The sequence below is a fragment of the Leopardus geoffroyi genome, chromosome B4, assembly GCF_018350155.1.
Source record: "Leopardus geoffroyi isolate Oge1 chromosome B4, O.geoffroyi_Oge1_pat1.0, whole genome shotgun sequence".
In the NCBI taxonomy this organism is placed as follows: Eukaryota; Metazoa; Chordata; class Mammalia; order Carnivora; family Felidae; genus Leopardus; species Leopardus geoffroyi.
This window is the reverse complement of record NC_059341.1, coordinates 64164938-64182548: the sequence shown is the minus strand read 5'-3', so window position 1 is coordinate 64182548 and position 17611 is coordinate 64164938.

Sequence of the window (17611 nt, the reverse complement as noted above, 5' to 3'; positions counted from 1 at the left end):
TCAGGGGCAGATTTCCTCTTGGCCTTCCTTCTGTGACTGCTTTCTGCTCAGCTGCTCATGTCGCTAACAAGGTTATACCCATCGACTCTGCTCTAGACGTGTCATAGTATGATAACAGGAAGGACTCGGATTGGGGGTGACAGATCTGCCACTTACTGTATTTGATCCTGGCTGGGTACCCAAACTAGGCCTCGTCCTCCGATTGGGTCTACTAATAAGCTGTTTCCCTCTATTGTTCTGAGATTAAATTAAATAAGCTGTGCGAAGCATGTAGTAGGAGTAGTTAAGTGTTCAATAATGGCTTCGTGTGTGTGTGTGTGTGTGTGTGTGTGTGTGTGTGTGTGTTTTAAGTTTATTTGGAGACAGCACAAGCAATAAAGGGGAAGAGAGAGAGGGAGAGAGAGAGAGACAGAGAGAGAGAGACAGAGAGAATCCTAAGCAGGCTCCACACTATCAGTGTAGAGCTGATGCAAGGCTCAAACTCATGAACCGTCATGACCTGAGCCGAAGTCCAGAGCCAGACGCTCAACCGACTGAGCCACCCAGGCGGCCCAAGTTCTTGTACATTTCAAAAAAAGACCTCAACAATCTTTGTAATTTTTCCTTGAAAATGCAGAAAGCTAAAGATTGTTAATGTCTAGTTGAAAAAGTGCTACATTCGTTTTATTTGTCTTTTTGGCAGGAGATAGAGTAGGAGAAAGTTGAGGGCAATGTTAGGGGACCGCTGGCTTCCTGGTTTTTGATCGGACTCTGCTGCTGTTGTGGAGAAATGCTGTGGAAACCAGCTGCTCAAATGCCCGAGGAATGGATGTGCCTGAACCTGCCACTGACTCCCAGGTGGTAAGGTGTTTGTCATGCTTGTGTTCCAGTCTCTGTGCCTCTGCTCTGGCTGTCACCGTGGAGAGCAAAGTGCCCCCGTCATGAGTTCCCTTCCTGACATTATCTCATCAGGTTGATATGTGAATTAAAGGAGATAATGAATATAAAGAAAATAATCCAGTGTCCAGAATAGAGGTCAGCAAACTTCATTCAGCCCCTAGGACAAATCCAGCCCTGCCACCTGGTTATTTCTTTTATTTTTTTAATTGAAGTATAGTTCACATACAGTGTTATATTAGTTTCAGGTGTACAATACAGTGATTCAACATTTCTATACATTTCTCAGTGCTCACATCATGATAAGTATATTCTTTTTAAGTTTATGTATTTTGAGAGAGAGAGAGAGAGCGAATGTGCGAGCAGGGAAGAGGCAGAGGCAGAGGGAGGGGGAGAGAGAGAATCCAAAGCAGGCTCCATGCTATGGAGCCCGACACGGGGCTCGATCCCACAAACACTGAGATCATGACTTGAGCTGAAATCAAGAGCCAGACCCCTAACCAACAAAGCCTCCCAGGTACCCCATAGTAAGTGTACTCTTGATCCCTTTGTCTACTTCAACCCTGCTCCTACCTGCCTCCCCCTGCCACCTGGTTTTGTATGACCCATGAGCTAAGAAATGTTTTCACATTTTTAAATAGTTCAAAAACTTTTGAAAGAATAAAATTTTGTGACACCTGAAAATTATATGAAATTCAAATGTAAGTGTTCAAAAAAAAAAGTTTTATTGGAACACTGTCAAGCTCATTCATTCATTGTCCACGGATGCTTTTGTGCTTTTCTGGGATGAGTAGTTGCAACAGGGTATGAACTGCAAAGCTTAAAATATTTGCTATCTGACCCTTTACAGAACAAATTTGCCAAGGGGCGCCTGGGTGGCTCAGTCGGTTAAGCGTTCAACTTCAACTCAGGTCATGATCTTGCGGTTCATGAGAGTGGTGTCAACTCAGAGCCTGGAGCTTGCTTCCAATTCTGTGTCTCCCTCCCTCTCTGCCCCACCCCCACTTGCACTCCGTCCTCTGTCTCTCAAAACTGAATAAACGTTAAAAAAAAAAAAATAAACAAGTTTGCCAAAAGCTCCAGTTGAGGTCCAGCAGTGATCATAAGAGTTATATGGAGCAAGACTTTTATTAATCAGTTAACCTAGCAGTCTCCACCTTTGGCCACAGTTCAGAACCTTCCTTAGGTGCCCCATTACACTTCCTAACTGGTTCTCCTTTACAACTGCAGCTTATCCTGTAGCAAAGCAAGTATGAAGTTGATATTTCCAAATGCAAACCTGGTCTCATATGTTCAGGTTTATGTTTATCTTATTTAATTTCCACAGCAGTCCTATGACAGTGGTATTATGACCCTAGTTTTACAGATGAGGACCCTAAAGCCCATAAAATTTAGGTAATTTGCCAAAAAATTATATAGCTTGGGAAATGGCAGTAATAAGTTTTCTGAAGCAGTTTCAGTAAGTATCCTCACCACACACGCTGCCTCTCTCTGCCTCTCTGGCTTTGTTTATTCTATTCTGTATGACCCTTGGTCACTTCCTGTTTGGGGTGTGCACCCCAATCCCGCACGGAAATCAAACATCAGTCCCCTGTCTACCAAGATGAATAGCTAATTCTCTGGTCGACTCTAATTCACTGAAGGGTAAAAGCTAACCTCAGCTACTCCTTCCACTCCTAGGTAGCATTTTAATCCCAGCGTATTTCTTTTTTTTTTTTTTTTAATTTTTTTTTTTTTTCAACGTTTATTTATTTTTGGGACAGAGAGAGACAGAGCATGAACGGGGGAGGGGCAGAGAGAGAGGGAGACACAGAATCGGAAACAGGCTCCAGGCTCTGAGCCATCAGCCCAGAGCCTGACGCGGGGCTCGAACTCACGGACCGCGAGATCGTGACCTGGCTGAAGTCGGACGCTCAACCGACTGCGCCACCCAGGCGCCCCAGTCCCAGCGTATTTCAACACTATCCTTCTGGAACCTACACCGCTGGCTTTTGCCGGGGTCTCTCTGTTGGCGGACGCTCTCTGTGGGAAGAGAACACAATGGCGGGTTGATGGGAATTTCTATTTGGACAAGTGTGACTCTATTAAAATCACACTATGCAGACTCTCACCTTTTCACAGGGCACTTGTGTAATCACATACGTGTTCATTTTGACAAAACGAAAAATGTTCTTCCTTTGTACTTTTCCATTTGGGTGCCTCATGCTGGCTAGTCATGCCAACTTGTAGCAAAGGAAAAGCCCCAAGATAATGTTAAATTCAACGGTACAGTATTTATTTACACCAAGCTTAGTAGTAAACCTTGGTGCTATTTTTTTTTTTTCTTCATCTTTCTCATAGAATCTAGACTTATTTTGTCTCTATTTTCATAGTCCTTTTTAGACTGTTACTTCAAATCAGTCTTTTCCCTTCTGGATACATTTAATTTCTCCTGCATGGAGCCCATCCCCATGTGGCCACTCAGAAGCCAGGGCAGGCCAAGGGGAGAAGAGCACTGAGTTCGTTTGTAGCATTGGCTTTGAAGCAACGACTTCCAGTGACTATGCTTTCAGGAAGTGTGCACTATACTTCTGGGGGCCCAGTGCCAGTTGAAGAGCCTTAAAGACCCAGTTGAAGGTGTCTTGCTAAGTAAGTTTCTGCTTTCCTGGAAAAGCAAGTTTTAAATAGTAAATGATTTTAAAGAAGCTCGTTAGGAAAGGCATATTTTACCTCCTTTCCTGTCATCATTATAATAGAGGATTCAATCAAGTTTAATTTATTCAGCCAGGTGCCTATGGACGCTGCCTCGTTTGTTTGGCTTTGTTTTCACAAAATCCCTTGTCAACTGTGTTCCCAGCGTCAGTGAGCTAATCCTTCCCCTCTGTCAGATCCATGGTAGACAAAGGCCACTAACACAAAGTCTCCACAATGAGAACGGCAGAGGATCTATTAATCTGTCAGTTGCCTGTGAATTATGGCCAAGATATTTGCCCAACATATGGCACAAGGTTATCACGTTGTAAAAGCCACTCATTTGAAGCCAAACATCCATGCATGCACACAGACGCTCATAACTAGTGTATAAAAACATTATGCCCAAGGACAAGTCTTCTTGGGGATTTGAAGCTACCACTAAATAACAGTAGAGTTAATCTATTGGGGGTGTTTTATTTTCTATAGTATAAAAATAAATTTGAGATGAAATAAAATCACAGCAGCTTTCAGGGATAATGTAGATAAACAGCCGCATTTAGTTCTAATCCTCAGTTAGGACTGAGGGGCATGGTCCTCTGACAGGAAAGAGTTCTATAACCAGAGTCCATCTCATCCGCGAGGACACTTCAATGGGAAGAAACAATGGGATATCATGGAGGTGGGTGCCACCTGGCCTTCAGTCAGGGCCAGGAAGTTTAGTTCTCACCTTCGCAGATGCAGAATCTTAATCAGTAGCCCAAACAGGACTCAGATACTAACTCACTAACGAAGCTCAAAGATAGGAATATATAAAAGAGAATGCCACATTATTCATTTCCAATGAAAAATACAACTGCCCAACTTTACAGGTATTGAGTCAGCCTAATCAAAGAATTCTCCCCCTGCCAGTAAAAGAGACCCATAGCAGAACATTCCTGTGTGAGCCAAAGCTTACGGTGGGCATGCGCCTTGGGGGATGGTGGTTGCTGGGTAGAGGAGAGAAGTGGCCACAGTGGAGCTGATACAATGGGAGTAGCATTAACCACTTTCAGAGTCCCGGAATTGGTTTTGGTTTTTTTTTGTGTCTTTTGTTTTTTAATTTTTTTCTTTAACGTTTATTTACTTTTGAGAAAGAGAGAGACATAGCGTGAGTGGGGAAGGGTCAGAGAGAGAGAGGGAGACGCAGAATCCGAAGCAGGCTCTGGGCTCCGAGCTGTCAGCCCAGAGCCTGACGCAGGGCTCGAACTCACAAGCTGTGAGATCATGACCCTAGCCGAAGTCGGACGCTCAACCAACTGAGCCACCCAGGTGCCCCCCGGAATTGGTTTTGAACTCCCACAGGGAGTCAGGTATAGTCCGAAGCTGGTCAAAAGGTATAGGGAGGTTTTATGAGAAACTCTATGTGATTCTGACAAAAGGCCATTCAGAGTTAGAAAAGAGGCCCTGTGTTCGCTTCCTGGGGCTCTGTAACAAAGTACCACAAACTGGGTGGCTTAAGAAAACACAAATTTATTTTCTCACAATTCTGGAGTCTAGAAATTCAAAATCAGGGCATTGGCAGGGGTGGTTCCTTTTGAGGCACGGTGGAACGATCTGTTCCACGCCTCTCTCCTTGCTGCTGGTGACAGGTGGCAATCCTTGGCATCCCTTGGCTTATAGATGCGTCACTCCAATCTCTGTGCCTCCTTCTTTACACAGTGTTCTCCCTGACCACACTCTAGTCAGGCTCCCAACTTTCTTCTCAACAGGGCCTCAACTTCCGAGTTCCATGTCCTTCTGTGGGTCACCCCATTTTAGCCAGAATTTTCACCCTCAACATCTGATTGGGTCTGTCATCCTCCGTCACCCCCCCAGGTGATGTCTGCCTCCACTGGGCCGCCTGCAGCAAGAATCCTGTTAGGTTAGCCTAGCAAAAAATTCCCTCCTTACCTCTGATGTTTTTTCCTAGTAATTGTCCATCCACTGACCCCCACCCTGCTCCCTGGCTATAAATTCCCACTTTGCCTTGTGTTCCGGGTCAAGATTAATCTCTCTCCTGCCAAAACCCCATTGCAGTGGTCTCTACACCTACTGCCATAATACCCCGGAATGAAATCTCCCTTCCTATTATTGTTTAACAAGTATCATGACTAATATTTTCTTATAAGGACACCAGTTATATTAGATTACTGGCTCACACTACTCCAGTGTGACCCCATCTTAACTAATTATATCTGCAATGCCCTTATTTCCAAATAAGATCACATTTTAATGGGTGCCTGGGTGACTCAGTCACTTAAGCATTGGACTCTCTCTCTCTCTCTCTTTTTTTAGAGACTCTTTTTCATTTGTTTATTTATTTATTTTGAGAGAAACAGAGCGCAAGTTGGGCAGGGGCAGAGAGAGAGGGAGAGAGAGAATCCCAAGTAGACTCTGCACTGTCAGTACAGAGCCCGATGCAGGGCTCAAACCCATGAAGCTGTCAGATCATGACCTGAGCTGTAAGCAAGAGTCGGACACTTAACTGACTGAGCCACCCAGGTGCCCCAGCATTGGACTCTTGATCTCAGCTCAGGTCTTGATCTCAGGGTCATGAGTTCACACCCTGTGTTGGGCTGTGTGCTGGGTGTAAAGCCTACTTTAAAAATCCATTTTGAGGTGCTGGGGGATTAGGACCACAACATATCTTTTTTTTTTTTTTTTTTTTTTTTTAATACACTCCATGCCCAATGTGGGTTTTGAACTCAACAACCCTGAGATCAAGAGTCACATGCTCTACTGACTGAGGCAGCCAGGCACTCCCTCAACATGTCTTTTTCAATTCAACCCATAGCCATTCGACCCATAACAGGAAGCCTCACTGCTGTACACATAAAACATAGGGTAATAGACATTCTAATGTCACCTCATACACTTTTCCCCCCTCTTCTGGTAGTATTCCTTGCTCGTTTCCTCCCGTGGGAGAGTATTATTGCCCAGCCCTTTACACCTGTGACTCCATACCCCCGGCTGCACAGGACTGAGATGTCACTCAAGCAGGGCAAGTAATGTCCTCCCGTAGATTTTTCTACATAGAGCTAATAGAGGGAAAGCCCTTACTCTCTGGGATGTGGGGTTTGTGCATGAAACCCCAGACCTGCTGCAGCTATGTCTCCAAATACATGGAGAGAACTTGTCTGCAGGAGGTGAAAATGAAGCCAAGAGGAAGAAAAGAGCTGAGACGAGGGACAGAGAGCCAAGGCCAGATAGCTTAGAGGTTCTTGCTTCTAGCTTTTCCCAGCGCTCAGCCCCAGCTCTTCCAGGGTCACGACACTAATCATGCCCACTTTGTGTTCGGACAAGTTGGAGTTGGTTCTATGACTTGGAAGGAAAGGAGTCCTAGGAGATTCATGCAATATAGTGAAGATAAAAGAGACAGAGCATTAAGGGAACCTTGAGGGCTTTACCTTGTGGGAACCCCCTGAGAGCCCCCAAGGAGGATGACATCCTCCCAGAGGAGCAGTGGGGCTGGGTGGAGAAGAGAAGTGGACTCTGAAAAATACTTGGTGACACTTTGGGGGGCTGAGGCATGTATCTCTATAGAGGAGCCACTCAATCAGGAATTTTGGTGTTAAAGCTCAGCTGGACTTTGTTATGCCCCTGGGGACCTGAAGAGATTTCCATTAGAAATGAGAGGACTATCAAAAGACTAGTTGACATGGGGTGCCTGGCCGTCTCAGTCAGTTGAGCATCCAGCTCTTGGTTTTGGATCAGGTCATGATCTCATGGTTGTGAGACCGAGCCCTGCATTGGGCTACATGCTGGGCACGGAGCCTGCTTAAGATTCTCTCTCTCCCTCTGCCCCTCACTCATGCATGCATTCTCTCTCTCTCTCTTTCTAAAAAAAAAAAAAAATTTTTTTTTGAAAAAACATTGAAAAAAAAAAGAAAGAAAAGAAAAAGACTAGTTGACGAGTCTAGAATCCTAGCAAGGTGGACCTACACAAGCTATATGACATAAATATTTACTGGTGTCAGGCTCTGATGTCTGTTTTCACAGTGTAATATGCCTATCAGGAAGATATTAATTTATTCATCATTCAACAAATATTTATTAAGGGCCTATTATGTCTCAGGTGCATTGTAAGGATGAGTAGTGGTACACAAAAGACATGTAATTTCTGCTCCCATGGAGCTTTCAGTCTATGGGGGAACATATATTCAACAACAAATAAATACTCTAGTAAATGTATAACTACCAATTATAGTATTATAAAGGAAAGTTATGGGAAGAAATTATGAGAGACCTACACTACTTTTTTTTTTTTTAAACATTTATTTATTTTTGAGACAGAGAGAGACAGAGCATGAACGGGGGAGGGTCAGAGAGAGGGAGACACAGAATCTGAAACAGGCTCCAGGCTCCGAGCTGTCAGCACAGAGCCCGACGCAGGGCTCGAACTCATGGACCGTGAGATCATGACCTGAGCCAAAGTCGGCTGCTTAACCGACTGAGCCACCCAGGCGCCCCAAATTTTTTAAGATTTTATTTTAATTTTTTTAACTGATAATTTATTAAAAAGGTTGATTTAAGTATCTGCAATGGTGACTTCAACCTCAACTCCTGACTCAATACTGATGGAAGTAATCTGTTTGACAATCTCAGAAGGACTGTGCAAATCAATGAGTCGCTTGTGGATGCTCATCTAAAAACGATCCCAAGTCTTAGAACCTTCACCACAAGGAGTTTTGCTTGTAGTGATTCTCAGAATCTCGGTAGGCATCCAAACTGGTCCTTTCACTCTGAGATTCTTTTCTTTTGTGCCTCTGATAAAGTCAACACATACCTTCTCCAAAGATTTTATGTTGTGACTGGTTAGAGTAATTCTAATTCAGTGAATCTCCATCTTTGGTTCCACAGGTGTCTTCCTGGTGTCTTTAAAAGCCATGGCTGCGGCCTGGCTTCCTGACCGACTTGTTCCTCGGCCAGAGTGAACAGCTGTGAGTCAGCAGAGATTTTATTTTTAAGTAATCTCTACACCCAATGTGGGGCTCAAACTCACAACCCTGAGATCAAGAGTCGCATGCTCTACCAATTGGGCGAGCCAGATACCCCAAGAAACCTACTTTACATCAGAAGGTTTAAAAAGGCCTGAGGAGAAAGTATCAAGACTTGCAGGTTGAGTAGAAGTTTGTCAGACAACAAATGTATGGTGAGAGGAATGAAAGGCAAGGCAAGGGAAGGAAAGAGAATTCCATGCAAGGGAAATAGTAGATGCAAAGACCCTATAGCCAGAAAGAGCTTGACTAGAAAGGAAGGCAAAGTATAGCTGAAGAGTAATAAGAGAGGGAAGAGAGTGGCTTGAAAAGAACCCAGAGACATAGACAACAGGCCTATGTAAGGGTTCCAGATTCTATCCTAACTTCCACTATAGGACAGAAAACCTTTCCACAACAGAAAGCCACTGAAAAGCTTTAATTAATGTTCCAAATTACCTTAAAAGAAAAAAAGAATTAATTGAAGAAGGACAAGAGAGAAAAGAGAGACCAGTTAGGAGGTGATTTGCAGTAGTTCAGAGGAGAGGAGATGGCAGCTTGGAGTAGGTGGTGGTAGAGAGGTCTGGATTTGAGCTACACATGGGAGGTAGAACTGAAGGCACCAGGCCTGGTGTGGGCACAGTAGGTGCTGGAGAGGGAGCCATCAAGAATGACTTTCAGTTTACTGGCCTGAGCTTCAGGCAGTTGGTATTGCCATTAACTGAATTGAGAAATAATGAAGAAGGATGTTGCAAGGAGAAGGGCAAGGAAGATCAAAGAGTGGTTTTGGTTTTAACATGTTAGGTAGAAGATGCCTGTAGCACTTCCAAGTGGAGATACTAAGTGCCGGTCAGATATGTGAGTCTCCCATGATATATGAAAGATGGGGGCTGGTGGTATATAAATCTGTGAACCACTTGAAAAACAATAGGATGAGACTACCTAAGAAGGGGGCCTAGGGACTGAGATCAGAGGAACTCCTTACACTTAATTGTTTGGTACAAGCCAACGTGTTAACAGTGGAGACTGAAAAGCTACCACCAGGCAGTGGCAGAAACACCAAGAGCGTAGTGCCACAGATTCCAAAAAGAGAATGTTAGAAGGAGCCACTAGTCACATGTATCAGTGGCTGAGAAGTCCAGTAGGATGAGGATGGAAATGTGTATTGGCAAACAGAAGGACTTTTGATGGACCTCATCGAGAGTTTCCCCAATGGAGCCTTGAGGGCATAAGCTAGACTGGATGGGATGAAAAGTGAATGGGAGGTGGGCAATGGAGTCAGCATGGGTAGATAATGCTTTCAAAATCTGTATTTACTGTGGGGAGTAGAACAATGGGACAGAAACTCTAAAGGGAATGTGAGGTCGAGAAGGGCAGATTTAAAGATGGGAGTTACTACCACATATGTGACTACAGATGGGGATAATTTCAATTGAGTAAGGGAATAAGATACAAGAGACTGAAGAGGACACACTCTCCTCCAGGGCTAAGGTGGGCAACATCTACCTCCAGTTTCACTCTACTTTTATTGCTGATCCACAACCTTCCCTCTTCACTGACTCCTTCAGATTGACATAAGAATGCTTCACTTGCATTAATATTTTTCATTTTCTTTATTTAAGCTGTGAGTCAGGATCTTCAAAGGAGACAGCATATCTTTACATTCATTCCATTGCGTGTTGATTTTATAGTTTAGCTCCTTGGAAAGTATTTCCATCTTTCTTAGGTACTATATTGATAAAAAGTGTTCTGTCCCAATGTACCAACTCTATTCCATAGGTGATTGCCTAAGTGGCATGATTGGAATAACCTAGTAAAGTTTATTCTTGCCCCAGAGTATCACTCAGTAAGAATTAATAATAATTAATTTAAGGATAGGACTTACCTTTAAAAAGCGTCTTAATTTCATAGATATTACCTCATTTAATCTTCATAAGAGTTGTAAGGTAGGTTTTGTTATCTCCATTTAGAAATGAAGAAACTGACACTACGAGATGTTAAGTGATTTGCAAGATTTCAGAGTTAATAAATGGCAGATCTTGGGTAGTCGACACCCAAAGTTTTAAGAAAAGCTCTAGTTGGATCTTTATATATATAGACCTTTACATACATGAGACCTATATAGATCTCATGGACCTTGAGATTGATGTAGAAGGTGAGATAATCCACAGATGTTCCGGCCACATTCCTCAGCCCTGAGCCACTAGGAGCAGGAGTAGGGAGGGAAAATGGAAGCAAGAAAGCACAAATCTAAAGTTCAGCTGGCTCAGTCAGAAGAGCCTGTGACTCTTGATCTCAGGGTTTTGAGTTCAAGCCCCATGTTGGGTGTAGGGATTATGTAAATAAATAAATTATTATTATTTTTTAATCTGCTCTGAAAGGCACTTTCACGTGCCCTGAATTCATCACTTGGGAATCTTTCATGGATCCACTGTCATTTCACATAATTCAGCTCATGTCCTCACAAGTCAAAATGAGACTGAGAAACAACTTGGTTCCTGTGGACAATCAGACTGAACTCATGCATTTATTAACTGCAATTAACCAGGACAGGCTTATGTTATTCCTCTTCTTGTTCCAGCACATAGGGCGGAGGGCAGAATAAAAATCTTCTGCAACTTAATTTTCTGAGAATGGGGTTTGAAGTTGGGATGAGATAATGGATATGAAACCTCCTTGAAAATGATACCACAACATTGCTGCATGATGCAGTCTTGGTGGTGTTGGAAGGGATCTGGCAGCTCATTGTACGATCTCAGAGTTAGGACCTTGTGAGCCAGTGACTCTGTCTCCTACAGAAGGTGACGGGGATGTTGTGGCTCCCGCATCCCCCAGCTGCAGAGCTCCGCTTGCCAAATGACCCAATCCTCTTCCACCACACCAAGAACATTCAAACAGAAAGCGGTAAAAACAGCCCGGAGGCCCAAGTTGATTCTTCCTTGTTTGTAGTAAGTGAACAAATGTTTGGGGAAATGTCCACTGTGTAGGTAAACTGTAGGAAGACTCCACACTTAGTGATAGGTAAACCAAGAAGAGGCGTTCCTTTCGCAGGAAATTGCCCTGATAAACTAGACAAAATGAAGGTTTGTAATCCAGCGTGATTAAAGGATCAATATTTGGATTCAAAAGGAGCAGAGTACAATCTCATTTCCATCACTTACTAGCTGCGAGACTTTAACTTCATTTCTCTTAAGTTTATTTTGCTCGGTGATAAGATGGGTATGATAATAATAATGCTTAGCTCACGGGGATAAGTAAAGAGATAAAGCAGATGAAAGGGATGATGTAGATGAAAGGTGCCTGCGGCCTTCCGTAATGGGGGCTAATATCAAACATTAATTCCCTCCCTCCTTCACCCCTAGTTTAGCCACCATCTACAGGCGCAATTTAAACACCCTGAGGAAAGGTTGAGGAGTCAAGTGAGGTGTTGAAAACAGTTTCTCCAGAGCAGATAAAGCACGCTGGTCTGGAGAACTGGGACGTAGTGGGTGTACTGGGGGCTTGGTGCCCTTGGGGCTGTAGAAAGCCATATGCTTGCTGGTTTAGTAAAGTTTAGACTAGAGGCCATGAAGCTTGTGTCACCAATCATTTCTGACACATTAAATAAAGTCTGTCATATTGGCTTCTAAGTTCAAGGTTTTAATTCACCTTGGAGGGCAAAGCATTTTGCAGCTCGATTCATTGCCTAGTTGTGTTCTCTTTCCTGAACTCATGTGCTTCTCATTTCTCGGAACCAGTTTATCAAGACTAAAGACTAATGCCTGTGCTGTTAGCTCCTCTGGAGAAAACAAAACCATTAACGATAGTTAACATATTAATTGCAGAAAGAGCTTCTTTAAGTTTCTGTTGGCAACAAGTTACCGGTCTAATAGAGTAAGTGAAGTGCATCCAGACTCAATTGAAAACCTGGCCAGGCAGGATTTTTAATCTTCATACTTCAGGTTTTCGTTATTACAGTTGCCAAAACGCCAAGCTTGTAATTTACAAGTAGTACCCATGTGTCACTTAGAAAGAAACCCAAACCTAAAAATAGAAATGAAACTCAGGAAAACACCAACCCAGATAAATAAATCTTATGTCAAATGTAGAAAGCTTGTAGACCTGTGCTCAAGGTTACACCAATTGTTTAAATTTCAATGGATTAAAGCAAGTGCATTGACCAGTCGGCATGGTGATGCCCAGGGGAACGTGACAATTTTTTTTCATGTTTCAGAAAATCTTTCCACATCATTTCTTGCTTTTTTTTCTTTTGTCTGATTATTCAGTTCTTCAGTAACAGACTCTTTTTCTATAACAACCAGGTTAATACTTCTATTGGGACTTAATTTTACCTAAAGCATTGCACATACAGGACCAAGGCCATTGACCATCCCCATGTAGACCTTTGTTACCTTGCCACACATTGCATCCCTAACCCCAACTAGTCGTTGGAAATGTGTGTCCCGTTGTTAAGGATAGGACAGAAGTGAGATGTATAGTTGTTAACCATTGACTCCAAGCCTAAAATTTTGGACTTCTTTTACTCCCATACCCAGCCAGTAACCAAATCCTGCTAATATTTTCTTAATCTTTTTTTTTTTTTTTTTTTTTTGATATTATCCATCCTTCCTTTCTCTGGTGTGATGGTTAGTTTTATGTGTCAACTTGGCTAGGCTGTGGTACCCAGTTATTTAATCAAACACTAATCTAAGTTTGTGTTGCCGTGAAGATATTTTGTAGATGTGGTTAACCTCTACAATCAGGTGACTTAAGTAAAGATTATCTTTGATAATGTGGGTGGACTTCATCCAATCAGGTTAATTAAAAAAAAATTTTTTTTGATGTTTATTTTTGAGAGAGAGAGTGTGTAAGTGGGGGGAAGGACAGAGAGAGAGGGAGACACAGAATCTGAAGCAGGCCCCAGGCTCTGAGCTGACACCACTCTCATGAACCACAAGATCATGACCTGAGCTGAAGTTGAACACTTAACTGACTGAATCACACAGGCACCCCTTATCTAATCACTTTAAAGTGTAGGAGAGGGAAAAAATTTTCCCAACCCTCTTAGGGCTTGTATATGGGAGCTGCGAATTAAACTGACAAAAGACAGGTTAACAGGAGGGAAAAAATGGGGTTTAATTACCCACTCAATGTGCATATAGCACAATGATGAGACCTCATTGATGAGTAATTCATAGGAGTGGTTAGAATTTGGGGCTTATATACCATGATGGGGGTGAAGAGGATTGGGAGAAAGGCACTTATGGGGAAAAAAAAATGACTTTTTGGAAAGATAAATGTGTTTTCAGAAGAATAAACAGGAGATAAGAAAGTTTGTGATAATGTTTGTCTCTACAGGTATGAGTAGTCTTTCTGTCTCCTTCAGGGCCATAAAAAATCTCTGTACAAGGGGTTTGTGGTAGGTTTTTATTCACATTTTCCCTTCTGGGAATAGATTTGCCCTGAAGAGGAATTCATGGTAGCTTTTTATTTCCCAAAAGTTGCTGGTGTTAGATAGGGGGAACTCTGAGAAAGCTTTTTCTTTGTCTCTCGAATCTCAAGTATCTTCAGCTTATGATCATCTTTATACCAACTCTAGGATTCCAAATGGGTCCCCACAGAAGACTGTAAGAGCAAAAACTGAAGTTTCCCAGAAAGGAAGTAATTCTGCCTCAAGACTGCAGTGTCAACCGCCACGTAAGTTCTGAGTCTCCAGCCTGCCTGCCTTACAAACTTCAGACTTGTCAGCCCCACACGTGCTGGGCCAGTGCCTTAAAATAACTATCTGTGTCCTTCTCTGTAGGTACATAAGTGAGAGAGAGAGAGAGAGAGAGAGGAAAAGAGAGAGGTCTCAGTCCTCTGTCGCTATCATTTCTATCATCTATCTATCTATCTATTTATCTATCATCTGTGTCTCATCTCCTATTGCTTCTGTTTCTATGAAGAACCCTGAAAGATACACATTGCCACTATCCTTAGTCAAAGACTATTGGAAACTGATCTAGTCTCTGTATTTGAAGTGTTTCTCTGCTCCAAGTCTTACAAATCAACTTTAAGTTCCTCTTCCTTTGGCTACTCCCCAAAGCCTGCAGGACATGGCCCAACTCACAAAGGAGGTAATCTAGTCACTCAGCATTTTGGTGCACCCTACCGATCCAGCCTCATTTCCCAGCATGATCTTTTGTTCTAGAAAGCTAGTTTCCTGGCTCCTGAGTATGCTGTGGACATTGTCATCCTCTCCCTATCTCCATTTTTTATCACCCATTGTCCCATCCCCTCATCTTTGCTTGTACATGTCCTACCATTCTTCTAAGGGCCAGATTTTCTGGCAAATCTTTCACTGCTTGTATTAGTTTCCACTTGCTCTTGTAATAAATTACCACAAACATAGTGGCTTAAAACAACACAGATTTATTCTTTTATAGATCTGGAGGTCAGAAGTCAAAAATCAGTTTCTCTGGGCTAAGATCAAGGTGTCAACAGGGCTTGTTCTTTCTGGAGGCTCTGAGGGGGAATCTATTAACTTGCCTTTTTCAGCTTCTTGTGGCCACCTATATTCCTTGGCTTGTGGTCCCTTCTTCCATCTTCAAAGTGCATCACTCCAAGTTCTGCTTCTGTTGTTGTCACATGGCCTTCTCACTCTCTCCTATGGTAAAATCTCCTTCTGCCTCTGTCTTATGAGGACACTTGTGATGACACATAGGGCCCAACCAGATAACCCAGAATAATCACTCTGTCTTTTTTTTTTTTTTTTTAAAGTAAACTCTATTACCAATGTGGGGCCTGAACTCATAACCCCGAGATCAAGAGCCACATGCTTCACTGACTGAACTAGCCAGGCACCCCATATCTCTCATCTTAAAGTCCATAATTTAATCTCATCTACAAAGTTCCCTTTGCCATATATAGTATCATTCACAGGTTCTTTGGCATAGGATATCTCTGAGGACCATTATTCAGCCTATCTATCCTTTCTACTTCCTTAACTCCAGCCAGCATGGCTGATTGTTGCTGTCGCTCCAACATCCTCCACTTCTTTGTATCCCTGTTTTCTCTCCTGTCTAGCCTAGTAACTTATTGTCTCTAGAACTCCTGAATCCTGCCAGAAGGGGAAAATTAGGCAACTACAGATCATCACCACTACCAATTTATGATGTCCCAACTCAGCTGAATCCTCAATCTCCTCAACAACCCTTTGAAAGCACTCTCTCCACTCCACCCAGTGATGGCTCCCTCACCATTCTTCTCAATCTACTCAAGTACACGACTTTGGATCTTACACAGACTAACTGGCTTCCATTTCATGGAGAGAAATCAAGGTCATTAAGCAACAGATATTTGATTTCACCCATTCCTAAACATGTGGCTTCGTTTTCCAGCGTGGCTTCAACCATTCCACAAGTCTCAGAGAATGAGATATCATTCTCCTGCTGCAGACTCACTCATCCACCTTTGCTCCTGATTCAAGTCCCTGTTGTTTTCCCCAGGACCTTACTTTATCAGACATCCTCTCTCTTTATCTCCAGGTTCTTCTTCTCAACTCACTGGTCCTTGGATGTTAGCCTATGAACATGATCAAGTTATTCACACAACAAAACAAAACAAAACAAAACAAAACAAAACAAAACATATAAACAAAAAGCTTCCCTTGACTTTTCATCCCCCTCTAGCTTCTACTCCTCCTTCCCCTTCTCAGATCAGATCTGATTATCTTATGCTCTAAACCTGTTCATTTCCCAGTTCTTGTGACCATCATTCAAATTAGAAACAGGGGACTTATTCTAGACTTTGTGCTCTCCTTCATATACATCCAGTCAATAACCAAGTACTTGTTTTCCCTCCTTGGAATCTCCCAAATCTGTCCTTTTTTTGTTCATTCCTATCCAATTATGGCCCTTACTGAATTTTGCCTAAACTACAGTGTTAAAATCTTAAGTGATCAGCCCGCCTCCAGTCTTATTTCTTTTAATCCATCCTCCACACTGCACCTAGAATTGGATACTTAAAAACATAAATCTAATCATGTCACTCCCCTGCTTAAATGCTTTTAATGGTTCCCATTGCCTACAGCCTAAGTCCAAACTGTTTATTAACATGGCTCACAGGCCCTCCATAACCTGACCAGACTTATTCCCCATAAATCCCAACCATGCACTTGCCGCTGTAATAATTCTGCGTGTTCCTTCAACATGGCATGCTTTTTTCCACTTATGGGCTTTTGCTTGTGCTGGTCTGCAGTGTGGAAAGCCCTGCCCATGTTTGCTCACCTGTCAACCTCATATCCATCCTTCCAGATCCACTCAAGCAACATGCTTTCTCTGAACACCAGACTGGACTAAATGCTCCAGCCTTGTGTGCCCTTAGGACCTTGCACATACTTTATCATGTTATGCTGAAATCTATTAACCTATCTGTTTCCTTAACTTGAGGGCACAGACCATCTGAACTCATATAGTAATAACAGCAAGTATATGTCATGTAATATTGAACTTGTATTACTTTATTTTGAGTGGGTATTTACTTTTTATGTCACTGTTATGTCTCCCTTACGGGGCTGGAAGCCCATTAAGAGTAGGAAGTATATTGTATAACATTGTGTACCCTTATCATATAGCAGATTATATGCATGAAGGTATTTACTAATGATTATTATGGTGAACGTGATGAAAAATAACTCAAGCATACACTTTGTTGATTGTGGGTCAGCTCTATCATCCCTGTGTAATAACAACAGCCCATTTCTGGCCAAATCTAATTACAACAAATTCCAACAAGATTTCTAAATGCTTATACTGATAGTTAATATAATACATGTAGATTTTTGTTGTTGTTGTTGTTGTTGTTGTTGTTGTTGTTGTTGTCGTCGCTGTAATTATAAAACTGTCTGGCCAAGGGGCAGATATATTAACAAAAATAGTTTCCCTTAGTGGGCAATTCCTTGGGTGAGGAACACCATATTTTATGAGGCATATGTAGTCAGTCCTGTTTGACCACATTCCTGGTGTAGTCCCCTTAAGTCCTTTTCCCCATCCCAGATAAATTTATCCTTTTTCAAATCACTCCCAGCACTAGCTAGTCCTCTTTTGCTA